Source organism: Limulus polyphemus, unplaced genomic scaffold (genome assembly GCF_000517525.1).
Source record: "Limulus polyphemus unplaced genomic scaffold, Limulus_polyphemus-2.1.2 Scaffold239, whole genome shotgun sequence".
Classification (NCBI taxonomy): domain Eukaryota; kingdom Metazoa; phylum Arthropoda; class Merostomata; order Xiphosura; family Limulidae; genus Limulus; species Limulus polyphemus.
The window spans coordinates 433677-446252 of record NW_013665849.1 but is presented as its reverse complement, the minus strand read 5'-3'; the positions used below and the strand labels follow the sequence as shown (position 1 = coordinate 446252).

Here is a 12576-nt window from a genome sequence, read left to right as displayed (position 1 = left end):
TGTTTAAATTAAATTTATATTTAGAAATGTACATAACGTATACTGTTAAATATGCATTGCGAAACTCCCGCCTATTCTCTAAGGTTGTTGATTTTCGAGTGTAAGAATCAACAATATATATGTGTGTACGTAAACGCTAGTGTAGCTTTGTATTGTTAAGTAATCTGAATTTTCGAGAAACTCTCCACATGCCTATAACAGTATCTATTATTGGTTTGCTATAATTGGTGCGCTATAAACTTCGTAAAGCTATAACTGTGATTGTTATATCGCTTATTAATCGGTAAAATTCAGATATTTGACCAGGAACATTTATAAATTTCGAACATTACAAACCATTTAACTTCAGTGGATTCACATCGAACATTAGTACTTTTACGTAAACATTACCCAACTTCATCGGTGGGGAAAAAATCGGCGTGTGATGAGCGAGAACTACAGGGCTAGCTAGCTTCCTATTAAGTGAATTGTACCTACGTCAACTCGAAATTAATAAGCTCATCGTGAACCCTCGATAAGATATCAAGGAAGTTCCAGACTAGAAAGAAGACTTTATATTACTTGTAAGTTTGTAAAACTTTTGTATATGAATCATTGTTTCTAATAACTATTTGTAATAACTGTTATTGTAAATTGTATTACTGGTTGTGTATTAAATATATTTGTATTAAAAACGAAAACTGTGTGTTTAAATCTTGTTGGCAAATATCCTAAATTGGATACATATCGGAATTTATTTAACTACTAAATCTATATTACAATTTAACTCAGTTTTGGGTTATTTGAAATTGTAATACGTAACACACCAAATAACTGTTTATTTACGCATTGAATAATAATTACGTTATATTCGTAAATGAATAATTCGAAATACATTCATTCGCCTTGCATTATAAAACACGACTTGTTTCATTTCTAGTTCACTATTTAACTTTCAATGTGAGTCTGTAAATTGATTTATATCCTAAAATCACACTTAATTAGTCGATATGCCTTATATGATTAAGATTAGAAAGTCCAAACAAGAACAAGTTGTGTTAAACTATCGTGTAGAGCAATTGTATCTGTCTGCAATGATAAGTCAATAATATTTTATACGTTAGTGCAAATATTTTTCTCCCAAAGTTGTGAAAAGTTTAAGCGTAATTCATAGTTTATTTTCGTACACATAATTGTTATATTTTATCCAATGTTCTTTTCTCTCTCTCTCTCTCTATTTGAATGGAGAAGTTTAGGATATAATAAAAACATTCAATACAATAGCAAGATTCAATACAATCTTAGTTGAGACGGGTGGGAATTGTTTGGGTAAGATGCATATTACAGCAAAGAGGAATGAAGATGGGAAGGTATTCAGGAAAAGCAAAAAGCACGTATAAAGATCTAAAAGGTGTGAGAGAATGTTATGTGGGAAGAGAAGTTATGCAGAGCGATAGCGTATGAGGTGGTGGTATGTGTATATGAAGGAAGGTAAGTTTAAGAGAGAAAAGGCATATCATGAGAGAGAATATCAAGAAAGAGAAAGCATGCGTACTGGGAATGTATGAGAGGAGAGATAAAAGAGGAAAGTTATGCGGGGAGGGAAAGTATGCCGAAAAGAAGGGAGAGTTATAGTGCAGAAGAATATATTATATTATGTTCAGGAGGTTGGCTTGGAATTAACCTCTGTTTGCTTCCTGGAATTCTCTCTGTTTATAACTGAGGAAAATCGCGAAGGTTTAGAAAGAAATTCGTACTAAATATGAGCTTAAATAATTAAATAATTTCTTAACACTTGAGTTTTTTTGTTTTTGATACAAATATTAATAATGTTATGGACTTTCAATACATATTATAAAATTGAACAAATTATCTGAAGAGTAGAAGACATAGGATAGGTTACTGATCGAGATTAAGAACAGCATAATATGCACCAGAAAGAAAATTAAGGCTATGAGATGACGAAATGATATTTTCATATGCTGTATTGATTCCCGTTATATGGATACATATAAAAATAACTTATTAATATAATTTATTATTAGATTACTTAAGTAAGTACTAATGTACCGTTGGAATATGAGAAGAACAATAAACCAGCCAGTCTAAATGCCACAGTAACACAATTAAAATATGTATAATACATTAACAGGGGGAAAACAATACCACTGTTAAATTTTTAATATGTACACTGTCAATTCCATTCAAACAGGTTCAGAAAGTTTACACGATCTGTAGGGCAATTACAAATAACACCTTTACTGAAGAGACAATATTGGTTTTCACAAACTCCTCACGAGGAAAATCATATCATTTTTACTGTCATTTACCTTGTACGTTACCACACACAGTATTTAGTTTTAAAAAACAAGATTATAGAACAATGTCAGCCGTCCATCTCACTTGCCTATTAAAGTAATTATAGCCTATGTACGCTTCTACCGTTTAATTAAGAAAACTCAGGCATGTCCTTACAGTCACACACGTTTAAATACGACGTAATTAAGATGTGGACATAATCAATGTTTTTCTGACAATGAGCTAGCACGCACCCCGGTTCGGGATTGGTTGATTGCCACAGAAAGCAGCCAGGCATGCGTACATCCCACAAAAGCTATTAAATCTGACGTGCTTTTCAAATCGTTCATGTAGTGAAAATGATTGATCTCATTTATAACTTGTTCTCAGAAACTTGTGTATAAAGTACCATTTAATCGTAATCAAAATAAATTAATTGGCAGTACAGGTCAACGACGGACAATATTTCAAACAAGACAAAATGTATACGCCTAACATTAGTACCTATTTAAATCAATCAAATACACAAGTAAAAAAGTGTCAGTTATACCACAACGGGATGGACGTGGCCGACTGGAGAGCGTGCTCAAACTGTGAGTTCAAGAATTTATGGTTCTTAGACTGTTTCCGCAAAAACGTACTCCGCACTTTGGGGCCGTAGATGCACTATAAGAGTGAATATCACATCTCATAATTCGGTCAGAAAACGTAGCCCAAGAGAAGTTTGGGGCAGGTACCGTTGACTCGCTGCTTTCCCTCTTGTCTATCAGTTGAGAATTAATGACAGCTATGCGCAGATAGCTCTTTTCGTAGCTTTGCACGAGAAACTGTAAACTAACAAAAATATACTCCCCAAAACGTCCCATAATCATATTATAGGCGGTTATTTCAAACCTTATCTTTATTTTTTACTTCACTCATAATAATAATGGGCTTGGAAAGGGAAGAAAGACCAGTGTAATTACCCGCCAAGTGTATAAACCCTGATCTTATAGTGTAAACCATCTAGCATTAAACATAAAATAAATATAACGTTAAGGAAAGGAGGAAGAGGTCTTCATAGCACCTGTCTCTCCCAGATCGCAACAAATACGACTAAACACTCATAAATCGACTTTGTACAAATCATTCTCATAACAATTAAAATCTAGGCCATACAAACTAGTGTAGTGTCCATTAGTAACGACAACAACAAGAAAAAAAAGGTGAAGTTTTAAATAGATACAACCGTTCAAAATTGTAATCATCCTAAATTAATTGAATGAAATAGAATACTAAAATATCCACTTTAATTCAGCTGCACAATTGTTAGGAACTGTTCATTAACATACACTGTAAATATAAATTATAAGGTAGTAACATACCACCAGTGAAATTTTATTGTTGATATACTGAAGACATCACGTTGTTGCTATAGCAACTTGATAAGTTCAGAAGTATAAGCTTTGTTAGTCGAGCAGCGATTTCGCTGTTCTGTTTATTTCGATCTATATCGACAACTCATTACACCTTTCTGTAAGACATTCAACTTTCTTTGCACCATCGGCAATGGAAGCGTTTTTCAAATGTTCTGTGATTGAAAACAGTTTGTTTTTTTTCATCCACAGTGAAAGCAACAAATGGGCACAGGAGACGAAGACAACGAACTTAACAATATATAACTGCTATTATTTTGTAATAGTTGAATAAAAAAAACTTAAACCAGCTTTGTGAATTCTGCTACCCTGGGTCTTTAAGCATTGTTAAAACATGCCCACACGCATAAAAATAATCACTTTAGCATTCTTCATGGATTTATACATTGAACGTTAATAAATGGGACAATGAATTCAACTGGCTGAATTAGCCCTATACAAGCCAGTTGTAACAGCCTGCGACATTTATAAAGTTTTGTAGTTTTATGGCTGTGACTGCAGCAGCAATCTAAAACCTTTGTGACGGCATCGAGATTTATGAAAGCACTTAACACAGAATAAATGGCTCTGTTATTCATAGAGAAAAAAAAATCGCACTTTTCCTTGTTACCCATGTCACACTGAATGCAGCTTTGTGGCGTAGAACGTTTCTGCTATAATCTACGAGTCAATGGTGCAGCCCCAGCTACGTGCATTAGCTATTTGTACTACATGAATATCCTGTCTCATCTAAAGTGGGCAGACAAGATGGTTGTAGTCAACTTTAGGTGACACCATTATATCACCTAAGCCTCGTCCTTGCCAGGCCTACACTTGCAGATTTAGCTAGATAATTATGCTAATAAATTATCATTGTGGCCCTTACATTCAGGCTGTCTTAAGCACATGGCTATTAAGTTTTACTCAAACCGGATTTAAGCTTACATTTTATGATGTAGCGGCAATCCCCCAAAGAAAAAAAAAACGACATTTATTGCCACACTTTGACCTTCCATCTGAGATGATTTATTAATATTTATTTTTTTCAGGTTTACTTCCCATTATGAAAATTATTCTTTAGAATATTTCACAAATAACTCGAGTTAACAAAAGTGTTTGTACTGAAATGCTAATGAGAACTTTAACTTCCTGGAAAGCCCAAAATAAATGAATCCGACAGTGAATGTCGTGAAAACTCAAGTGAAGTATACGAAATTGTGCTGAACATGTTCAAGGAAGTCTACCCATATTTGCTTTACAGCTTACACGATTTGATAAAAAACATTAATTGTTGCATAACCTCGAACGTATATCTTGAAATGATTTACTGCTGGTGTTTGAAAGCAAATACCGTCTTTCTAAAAATCTGCTTAGCAACTTTTTCCTAAAATTCCACTGAACCTTCTATAGCGCTGCTATATCATTTCTCAGTTCCAATATCACTACCACACTTCTAGGGTGGCTCAGCAGTAAACTTGAGCGCTAATGCTAAAATACGATGTTCGATGCCTGCCATGGACACAACACAGGTAGCTCATTGTGTAACCTTGTGCATAACAACCCTTTAACAAAATTTTTTACATGAACTTTTTTATTTGTTATCTACATCTGTAAAAAAAATGTGTGCGAACAAAAATAAACTGCTCACAGAACACACTATGTATAGCAGGCAATAAACACATTTTCGAAGCCCCTTTCTGACCATAAACAGGTTTAGATATTAAAATAAAGTTTTTACGTACGTCAAAGCCTAACGCTTTATAAAACAAATAGTAGTTGTCAGTGTCATAATTCATAAAAATATCTTTGTTTGACCTTAAGAGCCCTGGTTTTTCAGATACTTCTAGTTTTACCATTACAAAATATATCTAGTAATGAATCCATCAGTTTTCTCTAGCGAATTGTTTTGTGTGTGTGTTATAACTGAAAACTTTTCTTTTCATACTTTTTTTAAACTAACATACTTTACTATCAGAGAGAATAAATATATGCAAAACACGTGTTCCCCTGTTTGAGCCGCATATAAAAGGGGTTTATACAGAAAGCTGTTCATGATCTATGTAACAATTAGCATATCCAGTCATTTTGGTCCTGACCTTCCCCGTGTCCTGTGGCAACACATTTCAAAAGACCTGACCCTCTTGTTGCAATTCAATGGAAGTGTAATGACTTGCAAGTAAAAATGACGCCTAAAATCGTCCCTTTCAAAGAAGATTACATACAGAACTTTCTAACGCCAAGTTTTCCTACTTCATGGCTATAAGAGCATGTAAGGCACGAAATTGTAGCGTTTCCAAGAAAGAGATGTCTGCATTGCTGAACCGAATCAATAAAGAAAAGGAAAGCAGGCTACTTTGCTGAAAGTAGTGAATAAAGTTGAACAGCTTGTCATCAGAAGCAATTCAAAAACACAACAATACATTGCAGCTAAAGTAAGAACCTTCCTTGAAACTGTAAATAAGGTAATTCACGCAGAATTAGTTGTACAAAAACGGTCAAAATGAGTTCACATGGTTCTCTCAAAATCCAAATGTGAGACCAGCTGTTCGAAAAGTGTACGAGCAGGTGGCAATGGAAGTGTGCCGTTACATTAGACGAAGTATATACCAACTTAACTATCTGAAACTAAGTCTGGGCGATGTATTATCGTCCTATTGGTGATACAACACTTCAAATATGATACAATAGCATATCGCGAAAATGTTAGAAAGAGATTTAAGATTGTTGTAGATTGCAACTATACGTGGTAAATGAAACTTTGAATAATTAATAAATATGCCGAGATGAACCATAATTACAGAATACCGTAGTGAAATAGCTATACAATGAGGAAATACCGTCTTTATAAGGGCTGAATGCCAATAAGGCATAGCGGCTCCGTCAAGACAAAGCATCAACATACACGCCAAAGTCAAGTAGCTAGTTCCTCCACAGTATGCAAATATACAAACAAAACTTTATTCTATACCATTCATCGACATTTTCCATGGACTTTTGTGTCTTGAGAGCCTTTTTTTGAGACACGATTGATGAAATTTGGAAAGCTTGCAAAATTTTCAAGAACTTATGATTGAAAGCTAAGTAGACTGTATAACAATATGCTAACTTTATCATATATGCTATCATGGGCGTCCGCAGAATTTATTCCAGCTGGGGTAAGCCATCGCGATGCTCTGGCTGATTATGGCTTATTCGTATACACCAAATTTCTTCATTTATATTTGAATAGTATTATTTTCTAATACATCTTGTTATAAATTATTCAAATAAATTTTCTTTTGAGATTCCGGGGGGGAGATGATTTTCTTGCACCATCCTGCAATCACCCATGTCTGCTATATCAGTGTCGACGAAGCCTATCAACCGATATCAGAACTCGCCAGGTCGTCTGGAATACGACAGATACAGAAGTGGTTGAGGCGGGGATGGGGAGAAAATTGATCTTAGTGTGTTATGTAAAAGCTTTCAACAGTGGAAATTGCACCACTGAGCAATAGTCTATAACCAGGACCATCACATAGAACACAATTGCTGGTAAAAGAAGTGATTGTAAGACTTAAATCCTATTGATAATGCTGAAACCAAAAGATGGTACGATATAGACATGTGTCACTGCTTTTGGAATCGTAATTTTAACATTCTGCACACACGAGTTAAAGAGTCATGTTAGATATAACCACCCTTTATTTTAAAATACTAACTTGGAAGAAGAGCGGCTAGCAAGCATAGCCCACTGCTATAAGGGCTTCGTCCGACTAAAGGGGATTCACTGTCACCCATTTTTATAACAGCTGAAATTGGTGCAAACTTTTAGTTATACATATATAAATACTTCTGTTTATAGAATTACTTTCATAGTGGTCCACATTGCTTACTATTTTGTCCTTTCAAACGTAAATATGAATATGTTCATTTATTAGCTTTGAGTATGTAGTGCAGAATAATTTATACATACTGGAAGAATGCAACTTATTAACAACGCAATATTTTTCATTAAAAAAAAGTAATTTAGAAGAATTAATCAAGTATAATGGATAAAAGTTTCTAGAGAATAGAAAAAGTATTCATAAGATGCTAGAAAATTCTCAATTTCCTTTAGAAACAGGTTTTCACTTGATACATTAATAACAACTACAAGATTAAGTTCTGACGGAATGAATAGGCACAAAGTTATAATCAACCTCACGTGATCGGTCACCATCTGCTTATCTTCTCACTTATCTGAATTAAGATCTAGGAAAAGTATCTGCGAAACATCACTTCTCTTGTATTAGCATATTTTTAATGAAACCCGCATTCATTCTACGAAGATTACATCAAAAAAAAGAACTGCTTACTACATTCAAAAAAGTTTTCTAATACTATGTGAGATAAAAATGTTAACTTTTAATTTGTAGTCAAATAATTCCTGTAGAACTGTGCACAAGAGCTAATTTAGTTAATGCATTACTGGGTTTGAATGACCATCAGACTTTTTCACACAAACGTATAGACGTATATTTCTTATCAGAGTGTGATTTATGATTCAGAAACTGTGCTATACCCTGTCCCTCTAAAGAAATGTGGTCGTGTATTTCTACACAGTACGTTTCAACATTTCGGTAGTTATTGATTAGCGCTGAGTGACGGGTGTCTTGAAACTTGTGTATTGGATAGAATTAGGTCTTGTTTACCAAACAATCTCCTGTCCTTTTATTTAATCAGTCACACAAGTCACAAGGTTAAAGATCAGGAGGAACAGTCCCATTTTTTTAATTGCCCTAAAATGCTTCACTCACTTGGGGTAGATATAATGAAAATTCTTTGAAGGTAAGTATATGTTGATTTCTGAACGTGATACAAAGAATTACGTTAATGGCTGGTAATCATTCCTTCATACTCCAACAAAATATATTTTATGATCTTAACAATGGTTAACCATGATAATTAATCTTATTCTGTTCGCACTATAAAAGGAAACAGACTAAATGAAAATGATACGGTTTATAAAAAATGTTAATTTTGTTTTTGTATTTTGGCTTTTTCTAAAGACACCCTAAAGTGTTAAATGTTTCCAAGTTATATATTCATCTAAAAAACACATTATATTTACTCGAGACTGATCCTCAAATTATTCTCTTGTTTGTATATCGTCTACTATTGGTGGGGATCCACATAATGCATCATATTAGATAATAACTTTATGTTTTTGCTAGTTACAACACTTAGAGCATAAAACTCACTAAAATAAAAATGAGCGGAATCATTCATTTTCTGTGTGAAATGCATATAAAACCACAGTAGTAATTAATGGGATTAATTGCAATATTGACTTTATTTTTTTACACCTTTCTTAAGGGACTCATATGTCATTAGTGATTCTCTAATGAAATAAATCCTAAACACTATAAGCATTTGGGAAAAAAAATGTTTATTCGAGAGTTAAATTAAATCACGTAATCTTCGAGTACATTTTAAGATCCTCTACTTTGCACATTACGAAGATTAATCTCGACATCGTTTCGATTTCATGCGATTGCGAGTTTTCGTTTGATAATAATTAACTGATTAGACATACTTCTGTATATCATACAGCGTAGTTGAGTACAAAATGGGCATCGGAACTTCGTGTTTCGTAGTAACTAATTGTTGTATGACAAAGTGCAAGTCATATCCTAAAGAATTTTGTTTGCAAGTGGGTTATACAACAACCACGTTAATCTGAGTGTATATTTTCTAAGTATATTGGTATCTGACACAGTGTACTTTAACTTGTCTAACATGCTTAAATGATTGATAGGCGTCTTAAAACACGTGTATCAGTCGTGGTTATCATATCATACATACACCCGTGTTTACACATGATTCCAGGAGTATTCTAAATGTTGTAAAGAAAGATTTTTCTTTCTTTTTTGTGGTGGAGTAAATATACAAAAATCGAAATTAATTTTTTGAAAGTAAATATTACATATAATATTACTAAAACACATCCGTACAGAAATTATGTCTGATTGTTGAATTTTGCGCAAAGCTATTTAAGGGCTATCTGCTTTAGCCGTCCCTAATTTTGAAGTGATAGACTAGAGGGAAGGCAGCTAGTCAGCACCCCCAACTGCTAACTCTTTATCAACGAGTAATGGAATTGACCGCCACATTATAGCGTCCCCACAGTTGAAAGGGTTAGCATGTTCGGTACGGGATTCAAACCAGCGATCCGCTGTGTCAGGCCCATAAATTGTGTGTGATAAAAATGGTTTAGATCACAACAGTTGTAACGAGAACATCGGGAGTACACTTACACACTATGTGGAATCCTGTACGGATGTGTATTTTGTTTTCTGTGAGATGAAAAGAAAAAATTCAGTTGTGCCACATCGTTAGAAAGGGGGGAAAAAAGAGCCTTGCATGCTGGTTTATGAAGCCGATATATTTGCAGCAACATAAATTTGTAATAAACATATAATGAAATATCAGCTTCTGCTCTGTTTAGTCAATCCGTATTCAATGTTTCACTGTTAAATTCTGTGTTCTCAATATTTTCAATACCAGACAGGCAACAAGATGGCGAATTCGATTACTGATCATAACTTCCTTAAACACCCGCTTCGTTGAAAACTTGGAAAAGTAACGAAGATGAAGGCGAGGTTTTGACTATTAAGAATTAGTTAGAAATGAACTAAACTCAGATGTTTTTATATACAAGTGCTATGATTACACTAAAGTGCCATATTCTAACGACTGCTATTGTGGTCGACATATTATTGGAAGAAGCGTGACGTAAAAGAATATTGAAATATGCGATTGCAGTGCAAGAAGTTATCATCTTTGAACTGTTTGTTGATAATAAACTCATTATCAAGTGTGGACGGGGAGATCTAATGACCTACCAACTTTATTAAAGTCCCTCGGTGTGTCTACGGACTTAGAGCGATAAATACAAGGGTTCGAATTCCCGTAGTGGACACAGCAGATAGCCCAGTGTGGCTTTGTTCTAAAACAAACAAATAAATACTTCAATAAGTTAACTCTTCTTAATCATTCATATTTTTCATAACCAAAATTTGAAGATAATCTGCATCTACTCTCTGCTGTCAAAATACTAAATGTTTAACGGAGAATAAAACCTTAAACATATTTTATTGAAAAAAAAATAAAAAAGAGAAAACATTAATTAATATTGCTATGTTGTTTTCGACACAAACATATTTATGTACCTAAGCCTTGAGAAAACATTGTTCGTTGTTAAAGTCCAAGCTGAAGGACCTCAAAAGTCATACGCATGAAAATTACACTTCTACCCCGTAATTTATGTATCACTAAGGACCAGAGTGGCACTATATAGTTTATGCTATTAGTGTTTTACCCTAAGCCTATAACACAGAACTGAAGTTAAAACTTAGTATTAAGCAAGAGATCAAAGAAGCTATATAACCAACGTCGGCATATTTTACCACATCTTTTATTCGATTTTCATCCATGCAGCTATTAGAGAGAGTAAATAGCCGAATTTATATTATAAACGTAGATATATTATGTATTCATATAGATAATCAAAGGATTACATATATTAAACGAGTTTACGTCTGACAAGAGTAAACCGTATTATTTTAAATGTTATCATACAACTCTAAGCCAGTGAGAACTGAGTAATACAGCAAATGTTGTAAAAAATAAACGGTAGCATAAAAGTACCTTTAGAGAGAGTAAACATATAAGTAAATAGAATGCATATTGAAAAGGAAACAACTAAGTATACTGATTAAATAATCTTGTCAAACTTTTTATAAGAAAAATCACGTATAAACCTAATGTTCTCTCATCCAATCGATCTACTGTACCGAAATATGTACTTAAAATACACATTGTTATATGTTTGTATCGAAAAATAATTATTTTTAACGTGCATTATTAGTCTAACAATAATCCATCATTTCAAAAGATCTTATGTACTGCTGGTAGTTTACAGTTTATTCCGGATTGAAGAAACAGACATGAAAGACTTGGATTATCAAGGATTATTGTGCATTAATATAAAACAAGAGGGAATCCTCGATAGCCGCAGCAATTGAAATTATTTTTGGCAGGATTAGATTAAATTGATCTGTGAGACCCTTTTTTTTACCCGATTCAATTTTATTACTCATCAGGATCTTTACCAGCCTATCCTAAAACTGAAATTATTTTAGGCAGGATTAGAGTAAGTTAATCTATGAGGCCTTGGTAGTGATCAAATACACATCTTGAGTCCAAAACTGTAATTAGATCTCAAATTGATCAATAGATTACGGAGCTATGAACTAAAAGTTTGTACTTGGAAAAAAAAAAAAACTCAGAGCCGTTCTACGAGCCGCGGCTAAGTATTTACATTAATTTTAAAATAAAAGCGCAAAGCTGCTTTTGTGCTGCTCACGTGTATTGTATAAGTTTTGTAATTTTTAGATAACATAATATATTTTTCCGGTTAAAAATATTAAAAGGCAATGAGAAAAATGGACAGCAAAATTCGAAAAGTGTCATTTTTTTTATAAAACAATCATTACATTTCGTTTAAATTAAAAAGACCAAGAATGCCAAAATAAAGCATTATTTCCTCCTGGTTGTTTAAGACTTATCGAGAATTAGTAAAAACGAAGTTCACGTTTATTTTGCTACCATTTTGGAAAAATAACTACTTTTACAAACAATGTTACTATTTCATGTTCCCCGGAAGGTCTTCGGATTTACAACGCTAAAATCAGCGGTTCGTAGATAGCCCGATGTAACTTTGTTATAAAAACATACTATTTCATTGCACTATTAAGACGTTTTTATGTAATGTTTTTTTATTAAAACTACCAATGCTTTTCAAGGTTAAACTTGTACGTTTAATATTTTACTCAAAAGTCGTGTACGTTTTTCAAAAAGAAATAACCAAATAACACAGGCC

General features: G+C 33.5%; 1 long non-coding RNA gene across 1 annotated transcript in view; it reads right to left on the bottom strand.

The window, feature by feature from the left end:
• The window catches only part of LOC111085109, a 165018-nt gene extending 154405 nt beyond the window's left edge, over positions 1-10613 (bottom strand). The window contains exon 1 of the long non-coding RNA XR_002609958.1: positions 10538-10613. This is a non-coding gene — a long non-coding RNA (uncharacterized LOC111085109). The remainder of the gene's footprint in view (positions 1-10537) is intronic.
• Between the last annotated feature and the right edge of the window lie 1963 nt (positions 10614-12576).